The sequence below is a fragment of the Zonotrichia albicollis genome, chromosome 8 (genome assembly GCF_047830755.1).
Source record: "Zonotrichia albicollis isolate bZonAlb1 chromosome 8, bZonAlb1.hap1, whole genome shotgun sequence".
In the NCBI taxonomy this organism is placed as follows: domain Eukaryota; kingdom Metazoa; phylum Chordata; class Aves; order Passeriformes; family Passerellidae; genus Zonotrichia; species Zonotrichia albicollis.
In genome coordinates this window covers 20,753,127-20,765,740 of record NC_133826.1, presented here as the reverse complement: position 1 = coordinate 20,765,740, position 12,614 = coordinate 20,753,127, and the positions used below count along the sequence as shown (strand labels likewise).

At 39.8% G+C, this 12,614-nt stretch overlaps 1 protein-coding gene across 12 annotated transcripts in view; it reads right to left on the bottom strand.

The window, feature by feature from the left end:
- The window catches only part of NTNG1 (netrin G1), a 147,457-nt gene that overhangs the window by 127,994 nt on the left and 6,849 nt on the right, over positions 1 to 12,614 (bottom strand). The gene's annotated exons all lie outside the window — the stretch shown is intronic.

The window sequence follows — 12,614 nt, the reverse complement described above, 5'->3', positions numbered from 1 at the left end:
AGCACTGCAATAGAATACGGTGTTAAATCAGTTCCCAGAGATTATTAGTGGTATATGTTATTTTCCCAAACTCAAGGAACTCAGTATCATTTCATAAATCAACTGTGGGTTAAAATTAGATTTTTTTTTTACAACCTTAGTTGTGTGACCATTGCACATACAATTAGCAAAGAAAATTAGATAAAAAATATAGCTGAAATCTGACTCATCAAACTTGAAAAAGCTAAAAACATTCCACCAAAAACCCAAACCAAATTGGAAAACAGCTCTTTTCTATGACTTCTTAATGCTTGTGAGTTTCATTGACTGCAGAATAAGATGCTGAAACAAAGATATTGGAGGAGGATATAGGAGTAGGAATGGACTCTCATTTCTCATTAGCCTAAAGTTCTGTAAAGTAGCTCTAAGGTCTTCCTCTATTTTGTTGTGCTTACTATCTGTACTGCTTTTTCTGTATCAAGCATTAAGAAACCTAGGCCAGAAAACTGTAAGTAATTAAAGCAAATAATAACTGAACCCCATCACCGGGCATGTGAAGATCTCCAATGTGCAGGCTGGAAATAAGTTTCTGTGTTGTCAGGTACAGTGGTATTGCAGGCTCAACTCTAAGTCCGTCTGTCGGGGGTGTTTCTGGGCCAGATAACGTCTTCTAACAAAGTCTCAGTGACAATACCATTAGAATCTCACACGCCTTTCTTATGTGGCAGAAAGCTGATTTCTACTGGAAACAAATTATCCAAGAACCCTTTGAGCTCCATGGAAGGGATCTCTGTTACCATCTTCTGAGATGAAACATTGCTGTGTGGATGGCTTGCTAGGGGGGGCTGCAGCACCCCTAGAACACTCTGGTGCGTGTTGGATACAGGGCAGGCTGTGCCACCAAGACCAGCATTCCCTTGTGGGTTCCCTACTAGCTCAGATGAGGAGGTTTATTGTCCTCTTCTTCAGCAGCTGCCCTTTGCTACAGCCGCACTGCCAATGTTCACACATGTTGCAGCAAAATGCTGTGCACGTGATCCTTGGTTAAGAGGGGTAACTTTGAATTACAAAGTGTTTCCAATTTATTTAATCACTGTAAAAGTAAACTTGTTCTGCTCCTCCTGTGATGCTTTATACAGCTCATAATTATCAACAAAGCAATTACTAAGAGTAAAGGCAGTGACAGCAAAGGTTTGCTCAGCATTGCCCTTACATCTGCTTTCTGTGGCCTTGGTGGTTGGCTGGCTGAAAGACAAAAAAATCAACTGTGGCTTACATGACAGGAGTTGAGAGAAGCTCATGTACGGTGGTGTCATCAAGAAAGTGTTGAACAGGTCATCACAGGCACAGATGCCATTCATCCCTGTAATAATTTTGTGAAGAACATTTTTCTTCTTGGTCAGCTCCTGTAAATCTTCTTTTGAAGTTAGGAGAACTGGCCTGACAGGAGGAGGATGTTGATGGCTGCATTAATAGGTGTAATGACCTTGAGGATGGGAACTGAAAAAAGCCCCTGTTACTAAGGTAAAACTCAGCGATGCCCTGCTGCTTTCTGATTTTTGTTTCTGACTTAGGCACAATTTTATTATTCCAAACCCATCACTTAGTAGTATGATGGCCTTGACATGATACAATCATCAGAACAAGATTTACTTCAAATTCTTGGCCAGATTGTTATTGATTGGGAGAGTCAAACACTGCTTTGTAAAAGGGCCATGTCTGCTTTTTCTGAGCTCCTGCAATGTATTTACTGTCCTAGAGAGTCAGCACCTGGGAAAAGCAGCATGGTGAGCAGGTCCTCATCAACCAATCAGCATTCCTGCACAATCTTTTCCCATTCTAGTGCTGAACTCTTTAAACTTAGAAAACATCTAGAAAAGACTTTACCTTACCCATCTGAAGTCCACAGATTAGATATGTGTGGTCTGTACCGTTTCCAAAAAGAATATTATCCAAATAGGATATCAGAATTCTATGTAAGAACAAGCCCATCAGCCCTGGTGGCCTCTCAAGGTGCAGAACATTAAAGGTGTGACAAGACAGGGATGCAGACAGAAGGAAGGCAGGCAGGCCCTTCTGCTTCTTTGGAACAACTCCCCATGTCTCTCTTCAGTCTTTGTTTTCTCCCCCCTTTTCAAGACAGGGAGAGAGGGGCTGGCACCCTGGAGGGCAGCATGGACTGCACAAGGGCAGATGTGTGAGAGCTGCCTGCCACACCATCCCATTAAATGTACGTACACTTTACACCAGCTGAGGACTTGTAGACTGTAAAAGAGGGAAAACAATTGTCTGTATGGCTTCAAAAAAACTCAAACCAACCCCATCTGGCATTTCAGGTATCAGTCCACTGTTTAACATTGAAAAAGTGGCATACTTTTTATAAAGGCTTAAAATCTGACAAAATGTTCTGCTGAAACCCCCACCTTGTCTGATTAACAAAGGAAGGGCAACTGTTGTAGTATTTTCTGAGACCTGTTTTTAAACTTATAAAACTTGAAGTTCATGATTGATGATGCCTGGCTAATGTTTGAGTGCTACAAGCAATAATGGTGCAGTTATGGAGAACTATGGGATGATTAGTCAATAATAGTCGTCTGTCCTTTTCAATTATTTACAAATAATCCAGGAGATGCATAAAGCTAAAATAGAATATTTAAATATGCAAACCCTGTTAAGTATTCTGTCTATGTATCCTAGCTGCCACCTTCCAGATAGATGCTTTTATTCTTGTATGCCCCAAAACCAAGATGCTTTCAGTGTATTCTTGTATGCCCCAAAACCAAGAAAAGATGGATAATGTCCCATTCTCCAAAACTTGTTTTGTCACTAGGGACAAAGAGCCTTGCACTGAAGATCACAACGGCTGAACTAATCCAAAACCCAGCACCAATAAAATGAGTAAAGAAGATTTTAAAACTGAAAATGCTGGAAATAATTGAACTTCAGTGAAATTGCTTCTGACAAGAAAAATATTAGAATATAAAGGCATACAGTTAACTTAAGATGGTTTTATGGTTTCTAGTTGAGCGTTTCAAACTGGTACAGTGCAGAGGGTAGTGCTCACTACTGAGGAAGCTGCATTTTGTTGCTATCCATTGTTGTCAGTAGGAGTCCTTCTGTTGCCTAACACAGGACACGTTAATTTCAATGGAAGATTGTATTTTAAGCCCTGTTGATGTAAAGTCAAACATTAGCTCTTAGGCATGAAATATACATGACGAGTCACTTCTAATTTCCCTTTAGTTATTGAAGTGTATCTTTTTTAAAAAATCAAAGCCACTGCTTCAGATGACAAAAAGCTTCTGTGTTTTTAACATTTTATTTTCAAAGGCTTATCCCACTTCTTTTTCAGGAAAATAGGGTTTTCAGCTGCAAACATGCTGGCAAAAATTTACCCCACTAATTTAGTGAGGGAAGCTCCAATGCTTGAACCCCTTAAACTCGTTACTTAACGTGTCTGGAAGTCTGAATCAACCCTTGTGAAGTGAGACACCTTGCTAGGATATTTCTGCAGGCTATCCCTACAGTATTTATACTACTTGGCAGATCCATATGGTCAAGGAAGCCAAGAGGCATGTCAGTCTGCAAGCCTGTGTTAAAAATAGAGGAGGAAAACAGCACGTGTAGAAAAAGTTGTTTTAGCAGTTAGAAAATTGCATTCTGTACTCTTTTTTTTCCCTACAGCTATGCGCGTTGCAGATTTTAGAGGATGAGGGCTTTTGTGTAGTTGTTTGCTATTCCTTTTTATTTATTTTTTACCATCTCCCCACCCCCAGTCACTTGTAAATGTCACCCACAAGTAGCTCTGTTTCTAGTTTTCACTAGAGGAAAACGTCTTATGAGCAGGTGTAGCTGGTAAAAATCAAATTCATGAGTTAAAATGTGGCTCGTGACAGTTTTACAGATAAAAATCTAAAATGCACCAAGATGTTGGAAAGACATGGCATGTACATTTAAGAAAATGCTCCTCTCATCATAATGGTGTCTTCTTTTAGAGGTTTTACAAATACTTAGCTATAAAAATTCTCTCTGAGCTGAAGCCTGACATAAAATATCCCTGATATAGTACAAGTTCTTGCTTGTAGTAAATATAATTAAAATTCACTTGCACCCTTTTCTTTCCTCCCCTTTTTTTTATTCCTAAATTCCATATAAACAATCTGCCTAAAGAACTAGAAGATGAGAAATAAAACCATTTTCCAGAAAATACAACACATCAAACATCAAAGCTACATGAAATCACTTATGCACGTTGCCAAGTCAGCTCAATGCCAAGGATTTTTCTGTCCTTAGCTATATTTGTACTTGTAGATCAAGATGATGTCACCACAAGTGACCTGTGAAAACACGAATTTCCATACCTAAAATGTCTACAACAGTAATTGTTTCTACAAGTAAACTGGGTACAGAGCTACCTATTTTTTAACTAGGGAGACTAGTGTTCCAGTGTGCACAGCAATCTGCACCTCATCACTCAATAGTATCTGGGATTATTTTTTATTTTCATATTCAGGCAGTACTCATAGGCCTTGAAAGAAGTCAAGAAATATTTGGATTAGCAGATCTCTCATCCAGTTTTAGCTACTCTTAAATAGGTATGTTATTTTATGTATTGGAAATGGCAGTTTTGGCAAAGCAGTATCAGTATTAAAAAAAGAAAAGTGGCAGTGGTACTCGTGCTAAAATTGACCAGCTCCCACAGATTCAGCCCTTTCTAAACTCGGTGGGTAAAAATAAATGACAGGTTTTCATCCTCACATAATGAGATGGGTAATTTCCATACCTTGTCAGGAGGAATTGCTAATGCCTGTCTGTATTTCTCCCCCTCTGCTTCCCAGCATAAAGCAGAAGGGATGAAAGCGCAGATTATCATCTCAGTTTGTACATTTATTTTTTCTTGAATGAATGAAGGTGATTTGAGTTGCATTAGGACTGGATGCTTTATAAGTAACACAAACATCTAAATGTTAAAATCATTACTCGACAGTCAACTTACTGATTTCTTCCTTCTCAAAGGACTCTGGGGAGCCCACTAACCAGAATGGTTGTCCTGGTGTACACTAGGTTTGTAGAATTCTCAGCTGAGTTCATTTGGCTTTGTTTCAACAAGATGCTTACAAATGGAAATTTTAATATATGGAAGTGCCTCAGGAACTTGCATTTGGTTTCCAATGATTCTTAGCTTTTACAAAGTACAAGCACTGCAAGAAAAAGACATGAAACTCTGGGGTTCAGAGACATTTAGCTACTAAATGGAGATGGAAAAATATGTTTATCCAGATAATTTGAACAAACCTGAGCAGCATAAAACTATCGCTGCTCAGTTCTGCCAAGTAAATCCAAAATTCACATTTTGAGACTTGTCTACCACAGTGGGAAGAAATATAATATCATGCTCCTTGTACAGTGTCCTCAGCCTGGACAGCCTGATGCTGCACACTCCCTTGGGACTGAGGGCATTGTGCCCCTGACCAAAATGTGTGAAAGCAAACTGAGGGAGTGATGCTGCAGCTCTGCTCCTCCGGCTGCCTGCGTGACACCGGCAGCTTAGGAGCCAAAGGTCACTCTGCTCAAAGGAGGATTTGCCATCCTGGAAAAATCCTAAGTTGAGGCTTTCTAGCAGAGAAGAAATGGGGTCACCCAGCTCTGCCTCCTGTCAGTGCAGGAGGGATGTGCTGTCCTGCCCTGGCTGAGGAGCACCAGCTGGGGTGTGCTGCTGTACTGCACCGTCCCTGCTCCCCAGCAAATCTGGTGAGGAGCCCCTCTGCAGTGAGCCACGGGCTTCAGGTCACCTCTGCCTCACCAGCAGCAGTTCAAATTATGACAGGGCCAGTAAATATTTTATTTATAAAGCAGTATTATTTTACTTCACTAAAGGTGCTGCTGAGGGGATGTTTCTGGTCCAACTGCATTGACAGCAAGCCATTCACATTCAACATGAATGTCTTGGAATTTATTTTATAGTGGAAGATATTTATTTCTTTACAAAACTGGTGTTGCTGGTTCCATACTCAAACAAGGCCAAAACTCCAAGTTTCCACAGAGTACTTGGGTATCTTACTCCACGTACCCATCTCAGTGCTTTGGGGGGCTCAGGGAGGATGGAGCAGTGGGGGGAGGCACCACCTCAGGTATTTTAAAGAACCTCATCCAGAGAGCCACAATCTCCCCCTGCATGGTTCCTTGCTTTTTAAGATCAATTCTTATTTTAATAAATGTCTAAAAATGTCCACTCTTCCCAGCTCATTTCAGGGGAAAAGCAAACCAAACTGGAAGAGTAAGTAGTAAATGGAATAAAGGCAATGCTAGAAAATGCTAACAGCTGCTCTTACAAAGTGTATTTACAAAATATAAATCTACTTAAAAGGATGCTCTTCTACACATACTAGTGACATGTGCTTTAAAACGGCAACTGAAAATATGTAGAAACCGTATATTTTGTTTAGGATCCCTGTTTTACCCTCAAATATTTTTAACAACTGAAGTACTTTGTGGGTGTGCTTTTGTTTTGTTTCAGGCTTGAAAACATTCCAATACCCAAAGTGTAACTGAGGAGGAAAAAAAAAAGGCAACTGGACAGAGTGTTGTTAAAGATTTACTGGAGCATCTTGATATGTGATAATGAATAAAATGCAAATCTGCTTTACTACCAATCCTTGGTTTTGATTTATGAGCAATTATTAATTTTTAGATTGCTTCCAGTTGGATGAAAATAGAGATTTTACCAAACTATTTTTTTATTCCTGCTGTCACTAAGTATATACCCATCTTTTTAAATCTTGTAGGAAACCAAGGAATCCTTTCCCATGAGAACCAAGGAGCCTTTGCAGAGTGTACAGCAGGTGCTGCCAGAGGCACAGGTAGGCTGACGTGTGGTGCTGCCCAGTGGGAGGGAGCTGGGGGACAGCCAGTGACCCATGGGGACAGACAGATGGGGACAGTCCGTGACCCATGGGGACAGACAGACAGGGACTGTCCGTACCCCTGGTGTCCCTCCTACCCCACTGGCTGCTGAGGGGCTCAGTGGGGCTGGATGGGAACAGCCTCAGCAGTGAGGCTGAGCTGTCCTACCCTGCTGGGGACAAGCCAACAGGGGCAGGGCGGAAGCTTTCAGGTCTCAGAGTATTACGAATTAAATGCAATGCAATGAAATGTTTAGTGACTTAAGAGGAGGCACCAAAATAAAAACCCCTCTCTCTGAAGGGTAAGGTGCTCTACAGTGACAAAGCAACAGCTGTAATAATTATGTGCCCAAAGAGTTCAAATTAGATGAATGCAGATGTTGTAAATGAGGTCTGCAGTAACTTTGAGCTGTACATACTTCAGAAATATACAACTATGAAAATCCACTTTAAACCAGACAGTAGCAAGAACTTCATCTTTAACTTCCTGTTCCCATTCTACCCCATGCTATCTAGTAAGACTATACAGATAGAATCCTTTGTTTTTACTCAAATTTAGCTCATAAAAGATAAAAGCTTTTTTCTTAACAGCATCTTTTAATCATATTGCACAACACTGTTTTAAAATGTCTCATTTGAGAAAGTATGTATAATGCCAAAATGCTATCAAAAATAATTTTTGTTTCACATTGTGATTTACCCATTACTCAGAAAAGTATCTGTTCATTTAATTATTTCAGTAAACATAATACTGGTATCACTATCTATGCTACATAGTATTTCCCCCTTTTTAAGGAATATGAGCCTACTTGTAATTAAAGGAATGCTATATTAATGATGCCAAAAGTCTCAGAGGGAAAAAAAAATTAATGTCCACCTCATAATATTATGCCAGAATTACATATGTGCAGAATACTTTTTAATAATCTTTGTTTCTTAATTTAGTTTTGATTGGCTATGAAATACGAAGTAGCACTCAAGGGCTCAAATTTCTACTGTCATCAGCATTTCTGCTCTATAAATTGTACAAATGTACAGGACTCCCATCTGCAGGCTCCTTTTCAAGCTTCTATTTAACCTACGAAGGATATTAGCTGCAGGCAACTGTAATTGATGATAATTTCATCATTTTTAGCTGTGGGATGTATTATGATATCTAGGTCTAAACACAAACAGAAAATTATATTTTAATGTTGCCATTTGAGCTGCAAACACAGGTCGGTAACACAAACCCGTCTCTAGTTTGCAAATTACAGCAACAGCCACTAGGAGTCTCCTGGTCAAATTCATGATGAATTTGCACAGTATTCTCAGCTCAGGTTTGCATGCAAACCCCATGCTAAAGTCTGGATTTCAGCAGAGGCCAGTCCCTGTGCAGGGCAGGTGGGAGTGGAGTGACAGGATCTCTGAGCTGTGAGCAGCATCATCGGGCTCCTGAGATTGTACCAGGGATAGAGCTGGCACATGTTTTAGAAGGAAAGCCAGAAGCCACCTACACACTGTTCTGGAAGAGCAAAATATGGTCATGATCATAGGAAGTCAGATTTGTTTCTCTTTATGACTGGACAGAGTATTGTGGATTTGTTCTTACAAAGAGGGAAGTAGATTTCACCAACTGTTAGTTATTCCCAGGGATTTCAAGATTTGTTTTGCACTGAAGTGCTGCAGGCCACAAGAACTAGCACCACCAGGTACTTCAAAATTTGCTTAGTGTGAAACCTGCAGCTCAGACCTGAAAATATGAATAGCTTCTTCCTCTTTTCCTCTCTCCTCTCCTCTCCTTCCAGGCCAGCTATGCACAAGCATACAGTGCCAGACATACTCTGAGCAATGCCAAATGCTCAGAGTTCATAAATTACAGACCTGCCGGAAGGGGTCATGCTGGCGTAAACACTGTGGCTGTTCAGTCCAAGTCTGTGACTGACAAAAGATGTCCACATTTCCTTGAAGGAATACCACAGAAAGCAGTCATGCACCTTCTGCCAGCATATGTAGCTTGCTCTGAGACACTAGAGACTGCTTTAAAATGGACAGGGAAGCCAGAGGTGACCAGAGACCCCTTCCCCACAGTGCTCATTATCCTGTAGGCAGGAGGAGCCCTTATTCTTACTCTTATATACTTATTCTGGAAGGATGCTGTCAGATCCTCCTTACAGATATATGCAACTCCACATCTAGAAATTTTAAGTGTTCAACTGCTCTTAGCCACTTATTTGTTTATAAGTTTCTTTTATGCATCTCTCCTCTTGAGCAAAAATCCTTTCCAAGCTGTAGAAATCCTGAATGACTTTAAATCTGATGAGATTTTAAACAAACAATAATTTGGAAGATTATTTGGCTTCTACTTTTGGAGCTCCTTGGTTTCATTTTCAAACTTTTCCCTGCAACCAAAAGGACCAAGGAAAAAAAGACGATGTTTTAAATGAAACCTGAGACTCTCATATAATCATAATTGTAGGACTCCAGGGGTTTGAGGTTTCAGAATAATCTCATGAGCTGTCAATACTGAATGTCACCAGAAACGATAATGTTATTCTCAGAATAGATGCCTAAAAGCAACTGTGGGATAGTTTTTTCTGTTGCATTCTCCCCATAATACCTAAAAATGCTGTTCTGGGGGGACATCACAAAGCTACCTGCAAGTGGTGAGCTGACAAATGCTGGCCTTAGCTGCATGCTAGGGCCGTTATATTTTGCAACAAATTTACATATGCAAAGCCCTGTTATTCAGTCTGTCAGCTAAACAAGGAAAGTACAAATTCATCACAGGCTCATAAGAACATTTAATACCATGGGGAATATGCAGAAATAAGTAGGGGGCCAATTTAACCACCCATCTCCTCTGTATTGTATGCTTGCACACATTGCAATGCACGCCTGCTTTGTGTGTTATTGCAGATTATTATCAGCTACTCTCACAGACTGCCTTAGATTCTACCATAATCTCTCAGCAGGACTTGCATGAAATTCTCAGTCTGGTTTGTTTCAAGGATCTAATCTATATTACACCAAAGGCTGACAGACACTCAACAGTTAGTACCTTAGTCCATTTGGTGAAGAGAAAATTAGTAAACCTGATCAGGAAACTGACATGCAAATACAACAGGAGGCTGCTTCAACCTCCTTGTCATCCTGCAGAAGCAGACTTGGCTGCTTGATACCCTTGTTTATTATTAGAATAGCTGAAAAGACCCTGTTCTTCTCCAAGTCAGCGTTAACCGATTTCAATAACAAAACAGTGGTACAGGTTTGGCAGGCACATAGCCAGTACTTACAAGAAGAAAACCAAGCACTTGTATAAGCCAGTTTGGCACTTCACCGTGCTGAAAAGAAACCTTTGCATCTTTGTCACTTCAAATTTGGGCTTTTTTAGCACAAGAACATGCCTAACATGAAAGAACTTTTTTCCACTGCCCACTTTCTCCAAGTATGTCAGTGCTATCTTCTTAACTCATTTTCTAAAACTAAAAGTGAACACTACAATTCAAGATCTCAGAAATTCCAAGGGCTCAGCACTACAAAATACATAAAACCTCATTTTGCAGGAAATATCTAATTCCTACAGCCAGCTATGGTACAGATAGACAATGCATTTTTAGGGATGAGAATACTCTGCTGTGAACCATGGGCAATACCTTAGGAACATTTAAATATTTCTGTCATTTTCCTTATGTTTCAAGCAAGACAAGCCATTACCAATGCATATCTAAATACAGTGGATATGTACAATCTACATCTATCCTGGAAACAAATCCCACAGTTTATCATGTAAAAGTCAGTCATTCTACACTTGTGTGGCTGAATGCACACTCTCATTCTGTGGGCTCTCTCTCACTCTTCCCCAGGTACTCCCCTTTCTCTGCTTCTCATGTGAGGATTCTGGTGGCCTTCTGCATCTCACAGGCTTAAGCTGCAGGTGAGCTACAGCTGTAATCTCAGGTCACTCCCAAGCAAACCTTCCTCCCACATCACACCACTGATGAACTGGTGTGCTCAAATGTTTTCAGGGGGAGCTCTGGCACCATTTTTAACACTTAGATTTAATCAAAATGTCTTTTCTTTGCCTTGTTGTTTTTTGTTTAAAATTGTTGTTCTAACTAGAGTGCATACTGATAACAAAGGCCTTCAGAAACTTACAGTATTACTTAAGATAGGAGCTGCTGCAATGTTTATCTGCACTAAAAGGAAGAAACAAGTTTTGTTGGGCAAGTTTGTTTCTTATGGGTTTTTTCTCATTAAAAGAAAAACTTTTTGCATTATATGATGAGTTACTAAATATTACTGAGTGCTAAATCACAGCTACTACTATTCAGATGGAAAAATGTATTTCAAGACTAAGAAAAAAAACCAATAAGACAATATTATGTGGGGCACATGACTTCCATTTGTTTTTAAACAGTGGCTGCTTGAAACTGCTTGGAGATTTAGAGCGTCAAAGACATGTCAGCAGAGATGGATTAGTGGGCAGAGAGCAAGTGGTGCAGTCAAAGGTTCATAGTGAATGTAATTTATTCATGCAGCTTTGCAATTTATCACGTGTCTATTACCATAATGTATGTGGGAAGCAGCTGCATGCGTGCAAATAATGCCTTAAATGTATGTGTGGTTGGATCTGAACTCCTTACACAACAGCAGTGGTGGAAAACGATGCCACAAGGCATTTAAAAGCAAATTTCCTTCCTGCGGGGATGCTGTCACCCAGCAATGATGATTTGTACACAGGCAAACAAGTATCTTGTAGACTTTTCTCAGTTGTGATAACCTCATTCACCAGAACTCATTGGTCTTTCAAATCTAAATAATGTAGGTAATGTGGAGCATGTTTCCAGTGCTGTATTAACAGATGTAAGTGTGCATGATTTGTAAAACAAATCTCTTATTTTCTTTTTAAAGAACTCAGTATCTTCCACTCACTATTTAACAGAAATATCCAATTGCAAAGAAAAGAGAGCCTCTGTAAGTGTGAGCACAAAGAAGTTATCTACAAGTTAAGATCTCTTTATATGAAACTTCTCACAGTGTGATCTATCAAACACTTGGGAGCAGCACAGCTGTAAATATTGATGTACATACATATATATATGTGTGTGTGTGTATATGTATATATACATATATAGCGTCTGTTAGATTCTTATACTTGTACATTTACTTACCAAGCCAAACATTTCCAAACCCAGTCTATTTTAGGACCATGTAAAATGAGGAGCTCTGGTCTCTCTTAGTTTGCTTGAATGCCTACAGTTTCAGCTAGAAAGAAAGCTGTGAGTAGTTGCTAGAGCTTGGAGGTGATTTTAGCTGCACTGTCCATATAGACCTGCTACAGCTCCGTGGGCAGCTGGGAAAACTTCAACAGCCCAACTCCCAACACCATTTTTTAAGCTTTAGCAATTTGAGTTCAACCGGTCTTGCTGTTTGGAAATTAGACTTATGTATGCCATGCTATGATGCTTTAAACTGATTTAGTAGAATCAGTTCATTCAAATCTTTCTTGATCAGGCAAAGGCCATCCCAGTTATGGGTTAGCACAATAAGAGTTTTATGCTGATTTCTTTTGATACATTAAAAGTTGCTGTAGAGAGACAATGAATTCCGATAAAGCCAAGTTAAGTCCTCATAAGCAGAACATCTCATTGCTCAGCTTAATGTACTGCTCAGAGTTTTGTACAGCAGAACCTTTCACATTTGGAATATGATGCAGGTTTTCTTGGATAATTTCTGTGCACTCTAGGGCTT